General features: G+C 40.7%; 1 protein-coding gene across 3 annotated transcripts in view; it reads left to right on the top strand.

Annotated features, from left to right (window-relative positions):
* The first annotated feature begins 9,999 nt into the window (after positions 1-9,999).
* MINAR1 (membrane integral NOTCH2 associated receptor 1) overlaps positions 10,000-27,307 on the top strand; it is an 87,929-nt gene continuing 70,621 nt past the window's right edge. The window contains exon 1 of one of the 3 annotated variants that reach the window (XR_011526170.1): positions 10,000-10,289. The gene's annotated coding sequence lies outside the window, so the exon portion shown is untranslated. The remainder of the gene's footprint in view (positions 10,290-27,307) is intronic. The other 2 variants (XM_070572956.1, XR_011526166.1) reach the window with 2 other exon arrangements.

Genomic DNA, 27,307 nt, shown 5'->3' with positions numbered 1-27,307 from the left:
AGGACGGTCAGAAAGACAAACAAGTGTGTCCTAGAGTAAATTAAGCCTGAACTATCGCTGGAGGCAAAAATGATAAAAGTAGGCTGTCCTACTTTGGGCACATCATGAGAAGGCAGGATTCTTTGGAAAAGACAGTAATGCTGGGAAAAGTAGAAAGCAGCAGGGAAAGGAGAAGACCAAGTATGAGCTTGATTGACTCCATAAAGAAAGCCATAGGCACGAGTCTACAGGAGCTGAGGAGCGCTGTTGAGGATAGGACGTTGTAGACATCCCTCACTCATCAGGCCACCAGGAGTTGGAGCTGACTTATCAGCATGTAACAAATTGAAATCCTGAGTGCCAGAAAGAGGTATACAAGTCAGGGTTCCCGAGAGAAACAGAACCAATATATGGAAAGAGAGAGAGAGATTGAGATTTATTGGCTTATGCAATTTTGAAGGCTGAGAAGTCCCACGATCTACTGTCTGCAAGTGGGAGACTCAGGAAAGCTGGTGGGGTAGTTCCGTCCAAGCCCAAAGGCAGCAGAAGACTGACGTCTCTGCTCAGCCGTCAGACAGAGAGGGACAAATTCCCCCTCCCTCTGCCTTTTGTTCTGTCAGGCATTCGACAGATTGATGGCGCTCACCTGCATTGCGGAGGGTGATCAGCTTCACGCACGTTGCCAGTTCAAATGCTAACCCAGTAGAGTTGACACATAAAACTACCATAAGGGATCTGGACGGCCAGGAGAGGAATAAGGAATGTTGGTTCATTTTGTGTGTGTGTATGTGTGTGGACGACCAGTACACATTTAGGACCAAATGACATTTTTGTAATATATTCACAAGTCTGCCTCAAGTATCTAAAGAGTTCATTCAAAAAGGGATACTTTAAGAGTTTATTTTCCCCACAGCTTGTGACAAAATCAGCTTTGTGAGTCTTCACCGAATAACTCCTGCAGAACGCCTCCCATCCCCATGTGTTCACGCGACGTGTTTCTCCTGGCTCTGCTTGTGTCTCTGGCTAGCAAAGCCAAGAGACTGACTCATCTTTCTGTTGGTGACCTGAGATTTCCTACAAAATACACACGGAGGGGGAAGTTTGCAAACAGATTTTGCATTTTGAAGTCTAATTGTGATAGAGCAGCAATTCTCAGATCCGCAGGCCGGCACTCAAATCTGACTTACTATTCTGGTGAAAAGCCCCTGGATGAGGTTTTCCCACCATTCACGGCCCACTTCAGATTCAGCCTCCTCTGAGCACAAAGACGGGGCTACTGATGGAGAAGCGCTTCTTGTACTCCTTCTCCTACTACGTTGATTTCATTGAGAACATTTCAAGCATACAGCTAAGAATACAGAATAATGTGCATGGGGACATAATACCTATGTACTTACTATCTCAGTTTTCTCAAATTTTTAACACAGTACCCAATTTAATTGAGTTTTGTTGAAACAAATCAAGTGTTGCAGAGAAATTGAAGTGCCTTGTCCAGCAGTACCTAAAGCCAGTACCCTCTCTTCTTCCCCAAGGGTAAATACTGTGATGAATTTGAGTGTGTCCCCATGCATGTGGTTGTAAACTTTCACTACATATTCATGCATTTATAAACACTGTAAAGCAGTGTATAATAGGCTTTCAAGCTATAATAAATGGAATATTACTAATAAGGCTGCACTTACTTCTCTTTACCTGCCCTCCTCTCTTTTTTCTTTTCTCTTTTCTTTTTCTCTGCTTTTCTATTGGCTTGATAACATTTTCTGTTTTCCTTTTTTAAAAAAATCTTTTTCTTCTTGATTTTTTTTTTGAGGAAGATTAGCCCTGAGCTAACTGCTGCCAATCCTCCTCTTTTTGTTGAGGAAGACTGGCCCTGAGCTAACATCCTTGCCCATCTTTCTCTGCCTTATATGTGGGATGTCTTCCACAGCATGGCATGCCAAGCTGTGCCATGTCCACACCTGGGATCCGAACCGGCGAACCCCAGGCAGCTGAAGTGGAACGTGTGCACTTAACTGCTGCACCACTGGGCTGGCCCTAAAACAAGTCTCTTTTGATTTTGATTAGGAAACTACAGATAATGTTTGTGTCCTTTTAGTACCTACCCTTAATTTTTAAAAATGAATATTTAACTATACTTTAAAACAAAGAAAGACTATATTTCCATTCTTCCCCCAATTATGGATAAGGGATTTGAAAGGATTTGTGGGTATCAATTAGATACCCATTGAATACCTACCTCTTTTTGCTATTCTTGTTTAGAATTTTAGTTTTATCTTTTACACAAAAATATCAGATTTTTCTTTTTTGGTGAGGAAAATTGGCCCTGAGCTAACGTCTGTGCCAGTCTTCCTTTATTTTGTATGTGGGATGCTGCCACTGCATGGCTTGTTGAGTGGTGTGTACGTCTGTGCCCAGGATCGGAACCTGTGAACCCTGGGCAGCCGAAGTGGAGAATGTGAATCTAACCACTACACCACCAGGTTGGCCCCCCAAATATCAGATTTTTAAAGTAGATGTTTAATCAAATCTGACAATACATTTTACCAATGTATTTCATCATTGTTTCTTCCATTTCACGTTTCCATTTGTGTTTAAATATATCCTTAATAGGCTTTTTAATGAGAGTCTATGCATGTAAACAGTCTTTAAATGTTTAAAATGTCTTCATTTTGCCCTTTTTCCCAGAGGACATTATGGCAAAGAATACAATTTTAGGTGGCTACTTTGAATATATCAGTGTTTTCTTTGGACTTGCTGGTAAGAAGTCAGTCTAAACTTCAGTCTAACTGCTCGGGAAATATTTCTTCCGGGGTTACTTTAATATTGCTTCAATTCAGGCAAGTTTTCAAAGAGACAAAAGTAACTTGTGTCTTCATCTCTGACTTCATATTGAACATTTTTTTATCGCTCGATCTCCTTCTCTCTTCTCCTTTGAATTCCAGAGCAGAGTCTCAAGTCTGCCCTCCACAACAATTATTTTACTTTTGGTTCTATCACTTCTACCCCCCGCTCCTTGTGTTGAGGTGGTAACTTCTCTTCAGGTGTGTGTTACAGGTTACTGGCCTCTAACAAATCACCCCAAAATTTCGTGGCGTGAAACAATGACGATTTTATTATGCTTGTGGATTCTGTGAATCAGGAATTTATACAGAGCACATGGGGAGTAACTTGTCCTGGCTCCAACCAGGTTTGGGGTCTCAGCTAGGAACTTTGCATGGCTGAGGGTGACTTGAATGACTTGGCACCAGAATCTTCCATCACATGTCCTGTCCCTGGCTGGGAGACTCAATGGTCATGCTAAAGGAGAAATGCAAATCAAGCTACTTATATGTGGTCTCTCCATGGGGTGTGGGCTTCCTCACAGCACGGCACCCTCAGGATACTCAGGTTTCTTATGTCCCTCTCTGGGCTCCAAGTGTGAGTGTTTCTAGTAAGCGAAGTGAAGCTGCATGGCTTTTTATGATAAAACTTTGGAAACCGCAGAGTATCAATTCCACGATACTATTGGTCAAGATCTGCGCCATATAATATGATGGTTGCTGGTCACATGTGGCTATGAGCACTTGAAATGTGGCTAGTCTGAATTAACACACACGGTAAGTAAAAAACATATTCTGGATTTCAAAGACTTACTATTCAAAAAAGAATGAAAAATATCTCATGAATAATTTTTATATTTGTTACATGTTGGAATAATATTTTGGATATATTTGGTTAAACAAAATATAACATTAATTTCACCTGTTTCTTTTTACTTTTTTAATGTGGCTACTAGCAAATGTAAAATTACACATGTTATTTGCGTTATGTTTATCCTGGACAGCACTGGATGATTTAAGAGGTGGGAACGCAGACTCTCAAAGGCAAGAGGGTCAAAGAATTTGCGGTCATGTTTTGAAACCATCTTGCTGTGTTTTTCATTGACTGCTTAGCATTCCTCGACTCATTTCTTTTTTCATCTTCTTTTTTCCTTTTTCTGTCTGTTTACTTTATCCTTTTATCTTTTCATCTAAATCTGCTCTCTCCCTAGACATTTCTGTTCCAGTTACATAGAGACTCTCTCTTTTGTACTTTTCTGGGGAATGAAAAAAGAATTTTCTTCTGAGAACCACACCTTTCAGAATGTGCTGTGCCCACACCAGTCTACGCCTCCTTTTTTACGTGCTCACTTGTTCTGAGTTTTGCACTCTGTCTAGAAGTAGGAAGGTGGTAGACAGAACCAAACTGCCTTCTTCCCTCCTCATGGGATAACGATACGGAATAGAGAACTGGCTGCCCATTTTCTGGTTTGTTCTTGGACTCTGACGTGTGGACACACAAAAACAAAGAGGCTCAAAGTGCAGGCCTATCTGTGACCATGTTATCGCTATTGTATGAAAGGCCAATGAACAGGGTATGCCATGAGCTGAAGCTGAGTAATTTTTTCCCTATTTAGTTCATCTGCTTTGCAATTTGCTTCAGCTTCTCTTCTCCCATATTCTGGAATTAGGTTATTAGTCAGTCAGTCAATATACATTTTTGCATTTGCCTATGTTTTAATAAAAAATCAAGAGAGCAGCACTGAGAGTTCTAACCAGATGCCATTTTGTACCAGAATTCAGATTATAGTTTTTAATAGACTTTATTTTTTAGCGCAGTTCTAGGTTCACAGCAAAACTGAGTGGAAAGTACAGAGTTCCCATACAGCCTCTGTCCTTCTCCACCCCCTCATGCACAACCTCCCTCCCTGTCAGCATCCCTCACCAGAGTGGTGCATCTGTTACAATTGATGAACCTGTATTGACATATCATTTTCAAAGTCCATAGATTACATTAGGGTTTATTCTTGGTGGTGTACATTCTGAGTTTTGAAAAATTTGTAATAACATGTATCCACCATTACAATATCATACAAAGAAGTTTCTCTGCTCTAAAAAATCTTCTTTTCTCTATCTATTCATTCTTCCCTCCGCCTTACCACCTGGCGACCACTGATCCTTTTACTGTCTCCATACTTTTGCCTTTTCCAGAGCTTCATCTGGTTGGAATCACACAGTATGTAGCTTTTTCAGTTTGGTTTTTTTCACTTAGTAACATGAATTTATGTTTCCTACATGCCTTTTCATGGTTTGATAGCTTATTTCTTTTTAGTGCTGAATAATATTAGATTGTCTGTACTACAGTTTATTTATCCATTCACAAGTTTTGGCAATCATGAATAAAGCTGCTATAAACATTCGTGTGTAGGTTTTTGTATGGACATAAGTTTTCAACTCTTTTGAGTAAATAGCAAAAGTATTTTAGGTATTTTTTCGGTATATTTTTGGGTAGATACCAAAGAGTGCAATTCTGGATTGTAAGGTGAGTATATTCAATTTTATGAGAAACTGACAAACTGTTTTCCAAAGTGGCTGCACCACTTTGCATTCCCACCAACAGTGCAGAAGAGTTTCTGTTGCTCCACAGCCTTGTCAGCATTTGGTGTTGTCAGTGTTTTGGATTTTGGCCATTCCAATAGGTGTGTAGAGGTATTTCATGGTTGTTTTAATTTGCAATTTCCTAATGACATAGGAGCTAAGCATCTTTTCATGTATTTATTTGCCATCTGTATATCTTCTTTGGTGAAGTGTCTCTTCAGGCCTTTTCCCATTTTTTAAATTAGGTTCTTCATGTTCCTTTGTTGAGTTTTAAATCCCTGTTTGTGGCTTGTCTTCTCTTTCTCTTAACATTGTCCTTCACAGAGCAGAAGGTTTAAATTTTAATGAAATCCAGCTTATCAATTATTTCTTTCATTGATCATGCCTTTGGTGTTTTATCTAAAAAGTCATCCCCATAACCAAGGTCATCTAGATTTTCTCTTACTTTATCTTCTACCAGTTTTATAGTTTTGTGTTTTACATTTAGGTCTGACTGATTTTGAGTTAATTTTTGTGAAGAATGTAAGGTCTGTGTCTAGATTAATCTTTTTGCATGTGGATGTCCAGTTTTGTCAGCACCATTTGTTGAAAAGACTCTTTTCTCCATTGTATTGCCTTTGCTCCTTCATCAAAGATCAGTTGACTGTATTTATGTAGGTCTGTTTCTGGGCACTCTATTCAGTTCCGTTAATCCATGTGTCTGTTCTTTCATCAGTACCACACTGTCTTGACTACTGTTGCTTTATAGTAAGTCTTGAAGTTGAGTAGTGTCAGTCCTCTAACATTGCTCTTCTCCTTCATCACTGAGTTGGCTATTCTGGATCTTTTGCTTCTCAAAATAAACTTTAGAATCAGCTTGTCTATTTCCACAGAATAACTTCCTGTGATTTTGATTTGGATTGTGTTGAATCTATAGATAAAATTGCCAAGAACTGACATCTTAACAATATTGAATCATCCTATCCATGAACATGAAATATCTCTCTATTCATTTAGTTCTTTTTCGATTTCTTTCATCAGAGTTTTGTAATTTTCCTCATATAGATCTTATATGTATTTTGTTAGATTTATACCTAAGTATTTCACTTTTTTGGTGCTAATGTAAATGATACTGTTGTTTTTCCTAATGATTGGCACCTGAGCTAATATCTGTTGCCAATCTTCTTCTTCTTCTTCTTCTTCTTCTTCTTCTTCTTCTTCTCCTCCTCCCTCCCCCTCCCCCTTCCCCTTCTCCTTCTCCTTCTTCTCCTCCTCCTTCTCTCCCTCCTCCCCCTTCCCAAAGCCCCCCAGTAATAGTTGTATATTCTAGTTGTAGGTCCTTCTGGTTGTGCTATGTGGGATGCTGCCTCAGCATGGCTTGATGAGTGTGCATAGGCCCGCACCTGGGGTCCGAACCCATGCACCCCAGGCTGCTGAAGTGCAGCACGTGAACTTAACCACTACACCACCAGGCCAGCCCCTCCAGGAGGTTTTTTTTTGTCATTTCTTTTGAATTTTCTACATAGACAATCATGCCATCAGTTAACAAAGATAATTTTATTTCTTCCTTTCCAATTTGTATACCTTTTATTTCCTTTTCTTGTCTTACTGCAGTAGCTAGGAATTTCGGTATGATGTTGAAAAGGAGTGGTGAGAGGGAACATCCTTGCCTTGTTCTTGATCTTAGAGGGAAAACTTTGAGCTTCTCACCATTAAGTATATTATGTTAGCTGGGGGTTTTTTGAAGGTGACAAATTGAGAAGGGTCCCCTCTATTCCTATTTTGCTGAGAGTTGTTATCATGAGTGAATATTGAATTTTGTCAAATACTTTTTCTGTATCTATTGATATAATCATGTGATTTTTCTTGTTTAGCCTGTTTTTGTGATGAGTTACATTAATAGATTTTTGAATGTTGAATAAGCCTTGCATACTCGGGATAAATCCCACTTGGTTGTGAAGTATAATTCTTTTTGTACCTTGTTGGATTTGATTTGCTAATATTTTGTTGAGAATTCTTGCATCAACATTCGTTAGAGATGTTGTTCTGTAGTTTTATTTTCTTGTAATGTCTTTGTCTGGTTTTGATATTAGGATAATGCTGGCCTCATAGAATGAGTTAGGAAGTAGTCCTTCTGCTTCTATCTTCTGGAAGAGATTGTAGAGAATTGGTATAATTTCTTCCTAAAATGTTTGCTAGAATTCACCAGTGAACCCATCTGAGCTTGGTGCTGTCTGTTTTGGAAGGTTAGTAATTATTGATTCAATTTCTTTAATAGATATGGGCCTATTTAGAATGTTTATTTCTTCTTGTGTGAGTTTTGGCAGATTGAGTATTTCAAAGAATTGGCTCATTTCATCTAGGTTATCAATTTGTGGGCTTAGAGTTATTTATAGTATTTCTTTATTATACTTTTAATGGCTGTGGATCTGTAGTGATGTCTCTTCTTTCACTTCTGATACCAGCAATTTGTGTCTTCTCTCTTTTTTTTTCTTAGTTAGCCTAGCTAGAGTCTTATTGATTTTATTCATCTTTTCAAAGAATCAGCCTTTTGTTGATTTCCTGTTTTCAATTTCATTGATTTTTTCTCTAATTTTTATAATTTCTTTTCTTCTGCTTACTTTGGATTTAATTTGCTCTTTTTTCTCCTAGTTTCCTAAGGTGGAAGCTTGGATTATTGATTTTAGATCTTTCTTCTTTTTTAATATATACAATCAATGCTATAAATTTCCCTCTTTTCATTTTTACTTAGTTTGAAACATTTTAAAATTTCTCTTGAGATTTTTTTGTATGTTTTGTGATTTTCCAACTGTCTTTCTGTTATTGATTTCTAGTTTATTTCCGTTGTGATCTAAAAGCAGACATTGTATGATTTCTACCATTTTAAATTTGTTAAAGTGTATTTTATGGCCCAGAACATTGTCTATCTTGGTGAATGTTCATGTGAGCTTGAGAAGAATGTGTAGTCTGCTGTTGTCAGATGAAGTAGTAAATAGATGTCAATTATATCCAGTTGATTGATGGTGCTAGTGAGTTCAACTATGTCTATTACTGATTTTCTGCCTACTGTATGTGTCCATTTCTGACAAAGGGGTGTTGAAGTCTCCAACTATAATAGTGGATTTATCTATTTCTCCTTGCAATTTTATCAGTTTTTGCCTTATGTATTCTGACTTTCTCTTTTTAGGTGCACACACTTTAAGGATTGTTGTCTTCTTGGAGGATTGACCCTTTTATCATTCTGTAATGATAACTTTATCCTTTATCCATGATAACTTTCCTTGCTCTGATATCTATTCTGTCTAAAATTTTAAAAACATGATATATCTTTCCCTATCCCTTTACTTTTAATCTATATGTGTCTTTATATTTAATGTGGTTTCTTGTAGATGACATATAGTTGGATATTGATTTTTGATACACTATAACAATCTCAGCCTTTTAATTGGTGTATTTAGACTGTTAACATTTAAAGTGATTATTGATATGGTTGGATTAATATCTAATGTATTTACTGTTTTCTATTTTTTGCCTCATTCTTTTTTCCTACTTTTGTTTGCTACTTTTTCCCTTGCTTTTTGTGGTTTTAATTGAGCATTTTATATGATTCCATTTTTTCTTGTTTCTGAGCATAGCAGTTATATTTCTTTTTTTATGTTTTATTTTCTTTCTTTATGTAGATCTCAGTTTCTGATCTATAGGATTTTCCCTCTCTCTGAAGAACTTCTTTTAACATTTCTTGCAGGGCAGATATACTGGCAAAAGATTCCCCCAATTTTTGTCTGACAAAGTCTTTTATTTGTTCTTCACTTTTGAAGGTTAATTTTGCAGCATACAGAATTCTAGGTTGGTGGGTTTTTTCCTCTCAAGGTTTTACATATTTCACTCCACTTTCTTCTTATTTGTATGTTATCTGAGAAATCAGATGTAATTCTTATCTTTGCTTCTCAGTAGGTAAGGTTTAAAAAATTTTTTTTACTTCTGGTTTCTTTCAAGTTTTTTTTTAATCTTTGACTTTATGCAGTTTGAATATGTTGTACCTAGGTGTAGGGTTTTTGGGGCACTTATTCTGCTTAGTGTTCTCTGAGCTTCCTGGATCTGTGGTTTGCTATCTGACAGTAATTTTAGCAGAAATTCTCAGTCATTATTGTTTCAAATATTTCCTCCATTCCTTCCTTTCTTTCTTCTCCTTCAGGTATTCTATTACATGTGTAGGAATTGTAGTTGTCCCATAATTCTGGGATACTCTGTTCTATTTTTCTCAGTCTTTTTCCTCTTTGGTTCTCAGTTTTAGAAGTTTCTATTGACATAGCTCACTACTCAAGCTCAGAGATTCTTTCTCAGTCATGTCCACTCTAATAATAAGCCCATCAGATGCATTCTTCATTTCCATTATAGTGTTTTGATTGCTAGAATTTCTTTTTGATTCTTCCTTACAATGTCCATCTCTCTGCTTACATTATCTGTTTGTTCTCATATGTTGTTGTACAGAGTTCATTGACCTCCCCGCCTTCCAAGGACACTGGGCCTGGGCCCTACATGAAGGAATGTGTCTGGGCTCAGGGCCAAAGATGGCCACTTCAGCCCTGCCTCTAAGGCAAAAGTTACAAAGAATATGTCCTGCATCATGTTCCTTGTCTGGGCTGGCCACCCAGACGGGCACCTGACAGGACATTAAAAACATCCCATCCATGGGAACAAAAAAGATAGAAACACTACATCTGTGGGAACACAAAGAAATAACTCAAAGTATCGAAATGTCTAAAACCCTGCGTCAGAACCCAGAGAAACCTTAGGATAAAAGGGAGTCACAGACATAGAGCAATTGGAAGTCTCGCTGAGGAGAAGATGTTTTGCCTCAGACCTGGACAATCGGCACTCCCACACGCCCTACAAATTATTGGGACTTCCCCGGCTGATTGTGCTGTGGATGTTGTAAGTACGGATTTGTTGTTTGCCTTTATCCTTGCTCCTCTTTCTGTCTCCCTTTATCAATAAACTTTGATTGCTTAAACAATCAATTAGCCTTGGCGGTACCTGTCATTCCTTGCCCTTTGCGGCTGCAGACAACAGTTGTCTACCTTTTCCATTAGAGCCCTTAGTGTATTCATAATTGTTGCTTAAATTCATGATCTGATACTTCCAACATTTCTGCCATATCTGTGTCTGGTTCTGATGTTTGTTCTATGTCTTTGAATTGTGTTTTTGCCTTTTGCAATGCCTTGTCATATTTGTTGAAAGGCAGATATGATGTAGCAGACAAAAAGAACTGTGGTGAATAGGGCTTTAGTAACGTGGTGGTAAGGTGTTGGGGGAGGGAAGCATTCTATAGTCCTATGATTAGGTCTCAGTCTTTTAATGAGCCTGTATCCCTGGGCTGTGAACTTCACAGTGCCTTTCTTTTTTTTTCACCACTTTAGGTGATACAGGATGTCTAAAGAGGGCTGGGTTTGGGTATTTCTCTTCCACCAGGTCAGTTGGGCTCTGATAAAAACCCAATAGATTAGCCTCTGGTAAAAAAGTTTCCCCTAAGGGCAGATCTTGTTAAGAAGAACAGAATACCCTGACCTATTTCAAAATGGTTACTTTTTGGGGCCAGCTGGTGGTGCAGCGGTTAAGTGCACTTCCGCTTCGGTGGCCCGGGGTATGCCGGTTCGGATCCCAGGTGCAGACATGGCACTGCTTGGCACGCCATGCTGTGGTACGCGTCCCACATATAAAGTAGAGGAAGATGGGCATGGATGTGAGCTCAGGGCCAGTCTTCCTCAGCAAAAAGAGGAGGATTGGCAGCAGAGGTTAGCTCAGGGTGAATCTTCCTCAAAAAAAAAAAAAAAAACCCCATTACTTTTCTCTTTTCCTGCTGGCAAGAAATCTCTGATAAGGCTGAGTGAGGCAGGCAATAATGTGGAGGCTTCTAGTGGTGTGGCTGCTCATGGGAGTAACACAGCCAGCACAGGGCATGATCAAGCCCCTAACCCAGGGAGGGAATGAGGCTAGTGGGGACTGTCAGGGATTCTGGACTCATTTTAGGTGGACTAGGGATCAAAGCAGTTTGCATTTTCAGTGAGAAACTGCAGCATTGGGCATAAAATTGAAGCAGGAGCCCAACTGTGTGGATTAGGATGATGTGGCTCTTTAGAGAAAAAGGGTACTGGGTAGGGAGAGAAGTGTAGGGAAAACACCACAGCTAGTTGAAACCCCTTTACTCCCTGGATCACCTCTGCTGCATAGACCCTCTGCAACTGAAGGCTGCTGAGTCACCAGAGATTCACAGAGCCTTGCCTTGGTTGTGTTCTCATAGACCCAACTGACACAGGTGAGTGGACCACTGTAACAATACAGGGCAGAAGATACTTTGCTAGAGGTAAAGGGAGAGGAAGGAGACTTGGGAACAAAGCAGAAGGCTCTGACTCAGTCTGGTGGGGTCATAGAGGGCTTCCTGGAACAGGAAATATTTGTATAGGTGATAACTCTATTAGTCGGTGTCCTCCAGAGAAACAGAACCAATACGATGTATACATATAAAGAGATTTACTGTAAGAAATTGGCTCATGTAATTCTGGAGGTGAGCAAGCCCCAAAATCTGCAGAGTGAGTCAGCAAGCTAGAGACCCAGGAGAGCTGATAGTGTAGTTCTAGTCCAAAGGCTAGTAGACTAGAGACCCAAAAAGAGTCAGTGTTTCAAGTGGAGTCCAAAGGCAGGACAAAAGCCAATGTCCCAGTTCAAAGGCAGTCAGGCAGGAGGAAATCTCCTTTACTTGGGGCAAGGTCAGCCTCTTTGTTCTACTCAAGGCATTCAGCTGATTGGACGAAGCCCACCCACATTAGGGATGGCAATTTACCTTACTCGGTCTACTGATTTAAATGTTAATCTCCTCTAAAAACACTGTCACAGACACATCAGAAGAGTATTTGACCAAATGTATGGGTACCCTGTGGCCCAGTCAAGTTGACACATAAAATTCACCATCATATCCACTGCCCTCTGTGCCAAAGACTGAAGGACTTCCCAAATTGGGACTTGCAGGGCCACAACTGGAGAAGTCCTGGCGTGAGTTGCTCACCCTATGTTGCATGAGTCCAAAAAGGCAAGGAAGAGGAGGAAAGAGAAGAGAAATTGAGGCGTGGAACCCACGTAATGTGTTCAGGAGTCATAGGAGTTCAGGGTTAGGGGAAGTGGCAGCAGATAAGAGGAGGAATGGGAGACAGGGCCATGTGTTGAAGGGCCTTGAATTCCATGCCAGGCAACGTGTCCTTTATCCAGCATTTAATGAAGGGTTTTAAGCAAGGGAGAGACACAATCTGATTTGCATTTTAGAAAGGTCTCCAACCTGCCTCCCTATATTGAGCAGAACACTCCTGGTATTCATTACTCAAATGCCAACCTAAATGGGCTCTGGAAAGGCTAAATAAAAATTGCATCTGTGAGAACTGTCAAATGTAATCCTGCTCTTATCCATAGTGACAGCCAAAATCAAGGAGCGTGGATCCAAGCCAGCCTGGCTGGTATGTGCTTTGGTCCCATGGAGTCAGGGCCTCCACCACTCCTTGAGCTCCCTTTACGGCCAATGACCCTCTCTACCCAGAAACTCAGGAGATTTACAAGGTACGTCAGATCAGGAAACTGCTCCCCCTCACTCCATTGTGCTGGGAATGCAATCCAAACACCTTTAGGGATAAAATCCAACACCAAAGCCCTGTAGCCTCTTGTCTTTCTCTCCAGCCTTTCTCTCTATGTTCTAGCCACAGGAGCCTCCTTTCCCTCTGTCAAACATGCCACACTCCAGCCTTAGGGCCTTTGCAACTGTTCTTCCCTTTGCCTGGAGCATTCTGTCCCTACTCTTGGCAGCACTAGTTCCTTCTAATCCTTTAGATCTCAGTTTCAATGTCACTCCCACAAAGAGGCCCTCCCTTACCGCCTCATCCAAGTAAGTCGCTCTGTTATTCTTTATCGTAACATCCGTTTATTTTCTTTCTGGCTTCTTCGACAATCTGTAATCATTTCACCTATTACTGTGTTTAATTATTTCCTGTCCATCTCTCTTACTAAGTTATAGGCACCAGGAAGGCAGGGATATGGACTATCTAGCTCACCTTCAAGTCTCCAATACTTAGAACATTTCCTGGCACATAATAGGCTTTTGATAAATATTTGCTGATTAAATGAGCAATGCACAAATCATGTCTAGGGTCTAGAACTGATGAGAATTACCTAATTATCATTATTGCTAGAATGTCTATTACTGGGCATACTCAAGTGACAGGGAAGCAGGGGAGGGAGTGATAATTACAATACTTCACAATGTTATTGTTTCAATATAATTTTGCACATATTACCTCATTTAACAAGAAATGAACAACACTTCTGGAGACCCATGTTCTCTCTCTAACTTTGTCACCATTTTAAGTATTGGAATTTTCTCCTGTCTTGTAGTCTAGTGGTTAAGATTTGGCCTGCCACAGCTGGATTTGTTTCCTGGTCAGGGAACCACACCACCTGTCAGTTAGTTGTCATACTGTGGCATCTGTGTGTTGCTGTGATGCTAAAAACTATGCCACCAGTATTTCTAATACCGGCAGGGTCACCCATAGTGGACAGGTTTCAGCTGAGCTTCCAGACTAAGACAGACTAGGAAGAAGGACCTGGCCACCCACTTCCAAAAAAAATTGGCCATGAAAACCCTATGGATAGGAATGGAGCATTGTCTGATATAGCACCAGAAGATGAGAGGATGGCTCAAAAAGATGAGTGGGGCTCCTGTCTACTGTATGCAGTGTTGCTAGAAGTTGGAATCAACTCAAGGGCACTAATAAAAAATTTTCTTCCATAAAATGAGGGCGTTGGACCATTTGATATCAAAAGACCCTTTCATTTCTGATCTTTCACCACAATGTAACAAATGTTCATTATTAATAATACCATTTGCTGTGTGGTAAGCAGGTACTATATACAAGCACCTGTCATACACTGCCTCTATTCTTTAGGCCAGCCTGCTAAGGTGAGCATTATAGTACCCCCTTTTCCTAGCTAGCAAACTGAGCTTTAAAGAAGCTAAGTGACTGCCTAGGTCCAAACAGCTTGAAGGTGACAAAAGTTAGACTTAAACTTAGGTCTGTATTATCTCCAAACCCCAAACACTTTTTACTGCACCACGAGGAGTGCCTACTTCGTGGCCTGGGATTTTTATTTTCTTTCTTCACTGGTATATCTCCAGGGTCTAGAATACTCCCTGGCACAAAGTAGGCACTCAATAAGCATTAGTAGAATGAGTGAATGAAATTAAACTCTTAAGTAGCAGTAACTAGTTTTCTAATGGCACAGTGCTCAGTACATGCTCTGGCACATAGCGCTGCTTCACCAATATTTGATATTTGTATAGAAAAGGAGAGAGAAGTACTTTCATTACAGTAGTCCAGGGGAGATGATGGAGGGCCTGAAGGAGGAAGGAAGGATTTCCTCAGGAAGGATTTCCTAGGCCTGAGGTTCTCAACCAGGAGTGATTTGTCTCCAGGGTACATTTGACAATTTCTGGAGACATTTTTGGATATCACGACTGGGGGGTGCAAATAGCATCTAGCTGATACAGGTCAGGGATGCTGCTAAACATCCTACAATGCATAGGACCGTCCCACACAGCAAAGAATTTTCTGCCTTCAAATGATAACAGTGCCAAGATTGAGAAACCCTGTCCTACCCTGATCAGGAAAGATGAAGGATGGAGAAGTTGGTACAGTGTAGAAGAGTTGCTTCAACTTTCTGCCTCCGAGTGTCAGTAATGGCGAAAAGGACAAGTGGAAAAGAAATATGAAGGTTGATGAATGGGAAGATTTTCCTGTCAAATAGGTTTTGGTTTTTAAAAAAATTTATTAAGGTCATATTGGCTTTTTAACACGCTGTAAATTTCAGGTGTAGGTTTTATATTTCAGTTTCTGTATAGATTGCATTGTGTTCACCATCAAAAGTCTAGCTTTTATCTGTCACCATACACACATACATGTGCCCCTTTACCCCTTTCACCCTTCACCCACCTCATTTTTCTCCGGTAATCACTAAGCTGTTCTCCTTAGCTATGTGTTTGTTTGTTTATATTCCACATATGACTGAAATCATACAGTATTTGTGTTTCTATGTCTGACTTATTTTGCTTAGCACAATTCTCCCAAGGTCCATCCATGTTGTTGCAAATGGGACGATTTTGTCTTTTATATGGCTGAGAAGTATTCCATTGTATATATATACACCACATCTTCTTTATCCATTCATCCACTGATGGGCTCTTGGGTTGCTTCCACGTCTTGGCTATTGTGAATAATGCTATGATGAACATAACAATGCATAAATCTCTTTGAATTATCAATTTCATGTTCTTTGGATAAATATCCAGTAGTGGAATAGCTGGATCATAGGGTATTTCTATTTTTAGTTTTTTGAGAAGTCTCCATACTGTTTTCCATAGTGGCCACACCAGTCTGCATTCCCACCAGCAGTGTATGAGGGTTCCCTTTTCTCCACATCCTCTCTAACACTTGTTATTTCGTGTCTTGTTTACCACAGCCAGTCTGATGGATGTGAGATGATATCTCATTGTAGTTTTGACTTGCGTTTCCCTAACAATTAGTGATGTTGAACATCTTTTCATGTGCCCATGTGCCATCTGTATATCTTCTTCAGAAAAACGTCTGTTCATATCCTCTGCCCATTTTTTTTGATTGGATCATTCCTTTTTTTGTTGCTGAGTTTTATGAATTCTTTATATATTTTGGAAATTAACCCCTTGTCAGATGTATGATTTCCAAATGTTTTCTCCTAGTTGGTGGATTTTCTTTTTGTTTTGTTGATGGTTTCCTTTGCTTTGCAGCAGCTTTTTAATCTGATGTAGTCCCACTTTTTTATTTTTTCTTTTGTTTCCCTTGAGCAGACATGGTATTTGAAGGGTACTGCCAAGATTGATCTCAAAGAGTGTACTGCCTATACTTTCTTCTAAGAGTTTTATGGTTCAGGTCTTACATTCAAGTCTGTAATTCATTTTGAGTTAAATTTTGTGTATGGTATAAGATAATGATTTAATTTCATTCTTTTGCATGTGGCTGTCCAGTTTTCCCAACACTGTTTTTGTTTTTCTTTTTTTAGGAAGATTAACCCTGAGTTAACATCTGCCACCAATCTTTCTCTTTTTGCTCAGGAAGATTGGCCCTGCGCTAACATCCGTGCCCTTCTTCCTCTACTTTATATGTGGGATGCCTACCACAGCATGGCTTGACCAGCAGTGTGTAGATCTGCACCTGGGATCCAAACTGGTGAACCTTGGGCTGCTGAAGTGGAACGTGTGAACTTAACCTCTGTGCCACTGGGCCGGCCCCTCCCAACGCCATTTTTTGAAGAGACTTTTCTTCTCCACTGTATGTTCTTAGCTTCTTTGCCAAAGATTAGCTGTCTGTATATGTGTGGTTTTATTTCTGGACTCTCAATTCTGTTCCATTGATCTGTGTGTCTGTTTTCTGCCAGTACCATGCTGTAGTGATAACTATAACTTTGTAGTACAATTTGAATTCAGGGAGCGTGATACTCCAACTTTGTTCTTTTTCATCAGGATCATTTTGGCTATTTGAGGTCTTTCATTGTTCCATATAAGTTTTAGGATTCTTTGTTCTGCTTCCATGAAGAATCTCATCAGGATTCTGACTGGGATTGCATTGAATCTGTAGTTTGCTTTAGGTAATATGGACATTTTAACTATATTTATTCTTCCAATCCATGAACATGGAATATCTTTCCATTTCTTTATGTCTTTTTGATTTCTTTCAATAATGTCTTCTAGTTTTCAGTGTACAGGTCTTTCACCTGTTTGGTTAAATTTATTCGTAGGTATTTTATTCTTTTTGTTGAGATTGTAAATGAGATCGTATTTTTGACTTCTCCTTCTGCTAGTTTGTTATTAGCGTATAGAAATGCAACTGATTTTTGTATCTTAACTTTGTATCCTGTAACTTTACTGTATTTGTTCATTATTTCTAACAGTTATTTGGTGGATTCTTTGGGGTTTTCTATGTATAGCATCATGTCATCTGCAAATAGTGAGAATTTCACTTTTTCCTTTCCAATTTGGATCCCTTTTATTTCTTTTTCTTGCCTATTTGGTACTAATTCAACCAGTACAGTGTTGAATAAGAGTGGTGAGAGTGAGCACCCTTGTTTTGTTCTTGTTATCAGAGGAATGGCTTTCAGTTCTTCTCCATTGAGTATGATGTTGGCTGTGGGTTTGTCAAATATAAGCTTTATTATGTTGAGGTACTTTCCTTCTATACCCATTTTATTTAGAATTTTTCTCATAAATGGAGTTGGATCCTGTCAAATGCTTTCTCTGCATCTATTGAGATGATCGTGTGATTCTTATTCCTCAACTTGTTAATGTGGTGTATCATGTTGACTGATTTGCAGATGTTGAACCATCCCTGCATCCCTCGAATAAATCCCACTTGATCATGGTGTATGATCCTTTTAATGTATTGTATTCAATTTGCTAATATTTTGTTGAGGATTTTTGCATCTATGTTCATCAGTTATATTGGCCTGTAATTTTGGTATTAGGGTAATGTTGACCTTGTAAAATGAATTAGGAAGCCTCTCATCCTCTTCAATTTTTTGGAATAATTTGAGAATGATAGGAATTAAACCTTCTTTGAATGTTTAGTAGAATTTACCAGAGAAACTGTCTGGTCCTAGAGTTTTGTTTTTTTGGGAGGTTTTTTATTACTGTTTCAATCTCTTTGCTTGTGACTGGTCTATTCAGATTCTCTATTTTTTCTTGACTCAGTTTTGAGAGGTTATATGATTCTAAGAATTTATCCAATTTTTCCAGGTTATCCAGTTTGTTGGCATATAGCTTTTCGTAGTATTCTCTTATAATCCTTTGTATTTCTGTGGTATCCATTGTAATTTCTCCTTCTCCATTTCTGATTTTATTTATTTGAGTCTTCTCTCTCTTTTTTTCTTAGTCTGGCTAAGGGTTTATCTTCACAGTTTTGTTTATCTTCAATTTTGTTTATATTCTCAAAGAACCAGCTCTTAGTTTCATTGATCCTTTCTACTGTTTTGTTTTTGTTTTTTTTTTTTTAGTGTCCATTTTGTTTATTTCTACTCTGATTTTTATTATTTTCTTCTTTCTACTGACTTTGGGGTTTGCTTGTTCTTCTTTTTCTAGTTCTTTTAAGTATAAGGTAAGCTTGTTTATTCGAGATTTTTCTTGTTTCTTGAGGTAGGCCTGTATTGCTATAAAGTTCCCTCTTAGTATTGCTTTTGCTGCATCCCATAAGTTTTGTTATGTTGTGATTTCATTTTCATTTGTCTTTAGGTATTTTTTGATTTCCCCATTGTTCCAACAGTTGTTCAGTAGCCTGTTGCTTAGTCTCCATATATTTGTGACTTTCCCAGCTTTTTTCTTTTAGTTGATTTCTAGTTTCATAGCATTGTGGTCAGAAAAGATGCTTGATATGATTTCAATCTTCTTAAATTTATTGAGGCTTGCCTTGTTTCCCAACATGTGGTCTATCTTTGAGAATGTTCTGTATGCACTTGAGAAGAATGGGTATTCTGCTGATTTGGGATGGAATGTTCTCTATATATCTATTAAATCCATCTAGTCTAGTGTTTTATTTAAGGCCACTGTTTCCTTGTTGACTTTCTGTCTGGATGATCTAACCATTAATGTAAGTGGGGTTGCTAAGGTACCCTAGTATTATTATGTTGCTGTCAGTTTCTCCCTTTAGGTCTGTTAATAGTTGCTTTATATACTTTGGTATTCCTGTGTTAGGTGCTTATATATCAATAAGTGTTATGTCTTCTTGGTGGAATGTCCCTTTTGTCAAAATATAATGGCCATCTTTGTCTCTCACTATCTTTTTTATCTTGAGACTGTTTTGTCTGATATAAGTATGGCAACGCCTGGAGTATCATCTTCCACCCCTTCTCTCTGAGCCTGTGTTTGTCATTAGAGCTGAGATGTGTTTCCTGGAGTCCGCGATATTGGGTCTTGTTTTTAATCCATCCAGCTCTGTGGCTTTTGATTGGAGAATCCAATCTGTTTACATTTGCAGTGATTATTGATAGATGAGGGCTTACTACTGCCATTTTACCTTTTAATTTCTAGTTTTTCTGTATTTCCATTGTTACCTCCCTTGTATTTCTGTCTGCCATTTCTTTCTGGTGGTTTTCAGTAATAGTTTTATTAGTTTTGTCTTTACTTATGATTTGTGCCTCTGCTCTGATTTTTTGTTTTGTGGTGACCATGAGGTTTGTATAAAAGATCTCATAGATGAGAAAGTCCATTTTCTGGTCGTCTCTTATTTCCATTAGCCTATACAGCTTCCATCCTTTTCCTCTTCCCTGTCTATGTATTTGTTGTCTCAAATTATTATTTTTTGTGTTGTGAGTTTGTGACCAAATTGAAGTGGTTATAGTTATTTTTGATGTTTTCTTTCCTTTTCTTCTTTATTTTGTAATTGTTTGCTAACTTACTCTGATATAGAGCTGTAATTTTCTGATTTTGTCTGTCTGTTTATCTCCTTGCTCAAAGCTTTGTAAACCATTCCTTTTTGTTTCAGATAGGAGGGCTCCCTTCATTAATTCTTGTAAAGGAGGTCTAGTGGTGATGAACTCTCTCAGTTTTTGTTTGTCTGGGAAAGCTTTTATTACCTGTTGCCATGAGTGCTGCATTCATAGGTATCACTGTTGCTGTTGGGGGCCCAGGTTCTTGTATGCAGCCCCCACTGTTGGTATAGCTGGTGTCTGGGGTGCTGCCACTGGGGTCTGGGTCTCAGGTTCTGCTGTGGTTCCTGAAGCCTCAGGTCGCAGGTGCACCTGCCATTCCTGTGGGAGGAGTAGGGGCTAAGCTGAAAGTGTTGTTGCTAGCCCTGCAGTCTCTGGTCACTGGCACCTGCTTATGTGCTTTTTGAGATCTCGGGTCCGGGCACCCTGCTCCTGCTGGTGAAATCCACAGTTTGGTTGCTGTCCCCACTGCGGGAGAGACCAGCACAACTTCCAGGGGAGGAGGAGGGGATTGGATCATCAGCACCATGATGTGTCCTCAAGCCTCAGAACGTGTGCACCACTGGGAGGGGCAGAGGCTGCAGCCTCTGGTTGTTGGTGCTGGCATGCATGCTGATAGTCTGCTCTGAAACCTCAGATCAGGGGACCTCACCTCTGCCAAGGAAATTCATCTCTTGGATGTAGTCCCCACTGCTGGAAAGACTGGCGCCAATGCCGGGAGAGGGCAATGGGACCAGGTTGCTGGCTCTGCTGTGTCCTGGAGCCTTAGGACGTGTGTGCTACCCACCACCAATGAGGGGGGCAGGGGCCAAGCCACAAGTGCTGTGTTTGCCCTTGCATCCTGTGGTGACTTGTTTGTGTGCCAGTGTGAGGATCCATGTTTAGGATTGCCACTGCAGACGAGAGAGAGGGGGCTGCTTCCCTAGTTCCAGTGCCTCCCAGAGGTCTAGTCCACCCACCTTCAGATGTATAGATGCATGGATCACTCAGGCATTCTGGTGTGCTGTGCAGGGAGTCCTTTGTTGGTTGCTGGATGTCTGACTGGTTGTAACTTAGAGAGGAGAGACAAAGGGAAAGACTCACTCTGCCAAGATGCTGATGTCACTCTGCAAACAATTTGTATCATGGGGTGTCAGGTGGGGATGTTTAATATCATTTTCAAAGAGACGTGGCTATAGATTCAAAACCCATCAATAGATTTTTACACAGTCAGAAAGTCACTTTGGAGGAGACATTCTTCATTAAGAAGATCCTCACTGGCCCTTCTTAATTATGTAATTGGAACAATGAGGAAGGCGAGGACAGGGGAAGAAGGTGATTGCCTTAGCCTGAGTTCCCCAGAAAGCAGACCCTGTGATAAGGGCTTATCAAGAGAAGGTTTATTTTGAGAAGTGATCTCGGGGATCAGGAGAAGGGGAAGGGGAGAGAGCAAAGAAAAGAAGGAAAAGCTGATCAAGACTGCCTTCTAAAATTTGCCCCACCGTGGGCAACTAGCACTCCGTTCCACTGGGATCTTCTCAGAAGCAGGAGAGAACATGCTTCATAGTTTCCCAACCAGATACCACAGAGGGAGCATTTATCTGTTGGCTCCCATTCCCCATTGGTCAAAGGTGACCCATGGATATTAACTTTCTTCCACTTCCAGGTTACACCTGTGGGAATGAATGTTGGGTGGGTACCCACAGGTGGCTCATGCTGAGGCTTTAGGGAAAGCCAAGGCCAGGTGCTGTCAGGTTATACCTGTGCAAAGCTTATAGCTCTCGCAATCATTGGGGTAAAAAGCAGGCCAAGAGGATGGGAGGCAAAGCATAAGAGATTCTGATACAGTCCAATCCTCACACTGCTTCTGCCATAGCGCCTTCATTGTAGAGGACAACCACCCCTTCAGGATTTAATATGGGAGAATTAGCTATAGTTCCTGCTGCACTAACTGGTCCTGAGGTAGTAATTGATGTACATTATCTTTCTCTCTCATCTCCCCTTCCAGAATTCCCATTCCTTGGTCTAGAAGTTTGGCTGGTTGCTTGGCTGGTGGGATGGCCCACACTTTCATCCCTAAGGAGTCTGAACCCTTAATTTCCTTACCATTCTAGATTGGCAGTTGCCACATTTGCCCTTTTACCAAATGGGTGAAGTGAGTGAAAAAGCACTAAGAGCTCTCAGAATGTCCTGGAGTTTCCATACATACTCCTGTCAGACCCCATTCTATAGCAGTAATCTTAGTTTATAGTGTTAAGAGACACTGATCCTTGCCAATGTGGTAACTCTCTTTCTTACTTGTTGGTCTACTGGCATTAGAAGCCCAAAATGACCAGGTGGTAGTCAGAGCTTCCAGTTCAGTGAAAACTTGCTGTATTCCTGGTAGAAGTCCTCCCTTGCTGGGAATCACAATCTATGATCCAGCAGAATTTAGAGTTATGGAGGCAGGAAGTGCAAATTTTGCAAGAAAGTCACTGGGAGTGATGGTGAGAGAGGTCACTGCTACTTCTGCCTTTTGGTTCCTAAACATGCACATTCTAAATAATGGGGTCCCAGGACCAGGATGGCTCCTGGTTCAGTGCACATATTGCTCTCTGGAGGAAAGAGTCTCAATTCTGAAAGTGTTTCCCCCAATTCAGCACTTACTGTAAGTCTTTAATAGGCATTTCATTGTCTCTTAGGCTGGCATCTTCCAGGTGATACAGCATATGGTAGTCATGTCCACACACTTCCTTGTCATAAAATGTATCCCTTGGTTTGAAACAATTTTGTTCAAGATTGTATGCCAATAAGTCTGATATTCTGTAAGTCCTTGCATGTGGCAGCTGGAAGAGGCCAATTGGGCAGGTAAGTCAAAGCTCTATAAGTACTAGGTGACAATTTCAGTAAGACTGAATCACTGTACTGCAAGGGGTCCATTGTAATGATCCTGCCACCTTGGGGCTTGGTTGATCCTCTTAAGGGATAGTGCCATTTCAAAGGCTCATTATCAGCCTCTGCTCGTCTGACCTGGTGACAGGACAGACATTCAGCGGCAACGGTAGTTAGATTCATGTTGGTGAGGGGTGGCTCATGCAGTGGGGTCATTTATAGCATTCATCCTTGCTTCTGTAGGCTTCTATTCATGGGCCCATTGCCCAAGCACTGTGATGGCTGAGGAGAGAAGCTGGCTGCCATCCACAGGATAAAGTATCTTGTCTCAATGGCAGTCAAATGCCTTCTCTGCACTGCATACTATCTGGTGGGCATTAATGTGAGACAACTTCTGCATACTTTGTGCTTCTCCCAAAAGTCCTGCCTCAGGTCTCTTCCTCAGTCTTTCTGATCTTTGATCTCCCAATCTTGCTCCTTCCAGACCCCCAACCAATCAGCCAAGCGATTTGCCACTACCCAGAAGTTTATGTATGTTGTTACTTCAGTTCACTTGTCCTTCTATGCAAAGTTGACTACCAAGTGCAGTGTATACAGATCTGCTCATTGGGAGGATTTCCATTCACAGATATCCTCCAGCACCACTCCTGAGTGGGGCTGTGGGCAGCAGCATTCCTGTTTTAGGTGGCATCAACATAAGCGAGGCAATTCATCTATGAGCCAGGCCCAATTTTTCTTCCTCCATTAGTTAATTAGTTAACCTCCTCCACTCTCTGCCATAGGCCATGCATATAAGTTGAGGAAAAAGTACTGGTATATCAAAGGTAGGAGACTTGGAGGTTTGGGCTTCCCATTGAGGCTACCTCTGAACCTGCTTGGACTCCATTCTGAGTATATGACTTCCATTATGACATTGTGCAGCTGAAAACACCAGCTCATGATTACTCAACTCCAATCTCATAGTCACTTGCAGCCCATGGCCAGGAACTCAGGTATGCTCAGCAGCGTGCCACAGGACGCTTTTCCAATGACAAGTGTTCACTGCTGCAAATAGTATGGCCTTGATCTAGAACTCTAGGGGTTTCAGCCACAACTCTCCTATAAGGCTTGCCTGAGATCCACAGAGCATCCTTACTCACCACAGATTCTCCTAGCCCTATTGGATCTTCCAGTCTTACGGCCTGAGTGATAGGGAGCTTGGTACAAATTGGCATAAACGCAAACTTGGAGCTGCTAGAGAATCCTCTCTCACTCCCGTCCTGCTCAAAACTGGAAGCCTTCCAGCGAGCCTGATAAATGGGTTTGAGTAATATTTCCAAGGGTTGTGTATGCTGCTTTCAAAATCCAAAAAGCATACCAAACCTCTTTCTTTGCAGTGGGGGATGCAAGGTGCAGCAACCTACTTTAGAGGGGATATCTTGGCAAGTCTCAGACCACTGAATGCTTGGGAACTTCACCAGTGTGACCAGTCTCTGAATTTCCATGGATTTTATCTCGCGTATTTTGGCAGCATGTGTTTTAGTAGGACATCTAGAATATGTGCCACTTCCTGCTTATCAGATCCAGTTAGCATAATGTCATCTACATGGTGGATCTTCATGATGTTTTGTGAATGTCAAGACAATCGAGAGCTCTGTGGACTCTACTGAAACAGAAGGCAGGAGTGTTCTCATAGCCTTAGAGCGAGGCAATGAATGTGCACTCCCGTCCTCACGTCAAGGTGAACTGCTTTTTATTTTCTTTACTGATGGGGTTTGAAAAGAACATATTTGCCAGATCAATAATCACATTCCTAGTGCCTGAGGCTGTGTTTATCTCTTCTGGTAAAGATACCATGTCCGGCACAGCCCCTGCAATTGGGGCTCTCATTTGGCTCAGCTTATAGTAGTCTACCATTATTTACTATTTCCATCTAGTTTTTGCAGAAGCCACATGGATAGACTGAATTAATGGAAGCATGATGAGCACCACCACCCTTGCATTCTCGAAATCTTTGAAGGTGGCACTAGTATTTGCCATTCTACCAGGGAAGTGGTATGGCTTCTAATTTGCTATCTTGGTTGCGGGTGAGGGGCTGTTTCAGGGGCTTCTGCTTGCCCTTCCTACTTTAACGTATATTCCTCCACAAATCATGGAATGAATGAGAGGTTCTGCCAGCTACTTGGCATAATTATATACTTGGCAACCAGGAAAATAACTGGAGGGTGGATCTATAGATACAATGGACCCACTGTGAGAGCTTGGGCCAGGGCCCCAACTAAACTCCTAAATCCCCACTCTAACTGGGAAGGGGGGGACTCATGATGACATTTGGGGTTCCATAGCATCAGTGGTAGCCTAGACATCATATATAGAGTCCAAACACAGAGTTACTCTGGTAAATAGCCATAGCTCCCCTTGGAGAAGGATGAGAAAAACCTCTATCTTGCCTTTGATCATGTGATCCTTGCTACATGGGAATCCTGTCACCTCCATTTACTAGGGTCCCTAGTTCTTTGGCAGTATTTTATGCTGTCAATTCAGGCTAAGAGAAGACAGTGGCCACTGAGCTTGTCAAAGATGCTGATACCTCTGTCATCAGTGGATTTTTATTGCCTTCTGTACCTTTCCAGAGAAGTCACCACAGGTGGTGGAGTTTCTGGTCTCCCACTATTACATTCCCACATTCTCACATTCCTACCTCCTTGACCCTTCCAACCCCTCCTCAGTATGCTGCCCAGGCAGAGAAAGTATCTCAGCTTCATTTATTGAAGGCCGTTGTGTCAAAGTTTTGAGCAGACACCCAGCAGCGTGTTCAACTTGTTCTGCATGAACTTTGCGGGATATTGAAGCTAAGGATATTTCTTTGTTGGTAGATAGCTTCTCTCCAAAGCTTGATTCTGTGATTGTTTTTCTCTGAAGCCTGTAACTTGCATTACTAAGAAGGCAACAAAATGTCCCTAACACCTAGAAATCTATTTCCAACTACGTGATGCAACCTGTAGTAAGAAAGGGCCAAGGAGTTACAGTCTGCAGGTACAGAAAAGGGCTTTTCTTGAGAAGCAAAGGTTTATTTCTTAGAATTGGGAGGCACCACTTTGGAACACCCCTTCTCTGTTCAGTATCAGTGCCAAATCTTCCAGCCAACAGCTGTCTTTACAAGTTTCTATAGATAAAACCATTATTTGAAATCAGTGTGGACCTGCATTTTCCAACATAACTCAGCCAGCATGCCCCAGATACAGCCCGGTGAACTGACAGATAACGAGTTGGACTGGGTGAGGAGACCCTAGACTGAATTTTCAAAGTCAAAAGCACTGCTCAGAGTTCATGACAATAGGCCACTCAACCTTAACTTGCTGGACAATTATTTCCCTGTCTGAGCCTTAGTTTCCTGAACTGTAAACTGAGTCCATTGGAAGAGATTTCCTATACATCTCTCTCAGAAATAATATCCTGTGCCCTTTATTGAACATTCAGCCAAATAAAAACACTTTGTCTGAATGTTTTCCCCAACTTTCTATAGATGTCACACATGTATCTTATATTTTCCTTACAATCGGAAGCTTAAACACCTATGGGAAATCATCAAGCATCATGTCATGGGTCCCAAATAGCAGACATTTCCTGTTAAATTAAGTTGGTGATGGAATTTATTATGTCAACTAAACCGATTTCCATGCAATTGCAGTGAAAGTTTTGTCTGGTGTCATAGCTGTCCTCGTGGACGTATACGTATGAAGGAGTGTACCCAGGAAAAAGGAGAAATAAAATTATGAAAGTTGGCAGCAACACCTCAGAAGCAATGATTTGCAAGAGATTCAATCTAAATCATGATTTCCCAAGTCTATCACAATAAATTTCCAGAAACACGTCCTGCCTTTTTAAGGCAGAATGTGTTGACACGAAGATCACACCTTTACCATACCGTGTTTTATGTGAGTCTTTTTGACCCTTCACCTTAAAGCATCCTCTGTGTATTTGTGTTTCAAATTTGAAACCTGAGTGCAGGAGACATGCTGGTTGTTCACAATTGGCAATAGCAAAGGGATTTGCAGGACTCCAGAGCTAATAATTTTGTTTAATCACTTAATGTATGCAGGAAGAAACAGTCTCAGAGAGGTTGGGTAACTCATCCGGGGTCACAGGTTTTGCCCCGGCAGGGACAAAGCAGGAACTAGAACATGTTCAATATCTTTATGCTTCCCAAGAGCTGCCCACTTCTGGCTGGTAAATATGTAAACTTCCTGGGTAGGGGAGGATAATTTAGGCCACTGTGAAAGACAAATTCTTCCCCAAAGAGGCTGGGCAACCTCTCTGAGAAAGAGGAAATACAGCATGCAAGTGGAGGGCTTAATCCTGGGTGGTTCATAGTTCTGAATTTCCTCATTTGAACCCTTTGTCCTTTTTAACAATGACCAGGTTCGGAGAAGGGCAGCACTTGTAGACCCCCGCTCCCCACAGTGCACTAGCAAGTCAATCATTTTGCAACACTGGCAGCTATACTTCGAGCTCTGTGGTTCATCCCATTGGTGACCCATCAAGGAGTGGGATGCATGCAAGATGCTCTGTAGAACCCA

This window comes from Equus przewalskii, chromosome 1 (assembly GCF_037783145.1).
Source record: "Equus przewalskii isolate Varuska chromosome 1, EquPr2, whole genome shotgun sequence".
NCBI classification, from domain to species: domain Eukaryota; kingdom Metazoa; phylum Chordata; class Mammalia; order Perissodactyla; family Equidae; genus Equus; species Equus przewalskii.
This window is presented reverse-complemented; position numbering and strand designations above follow the sequence as displayed.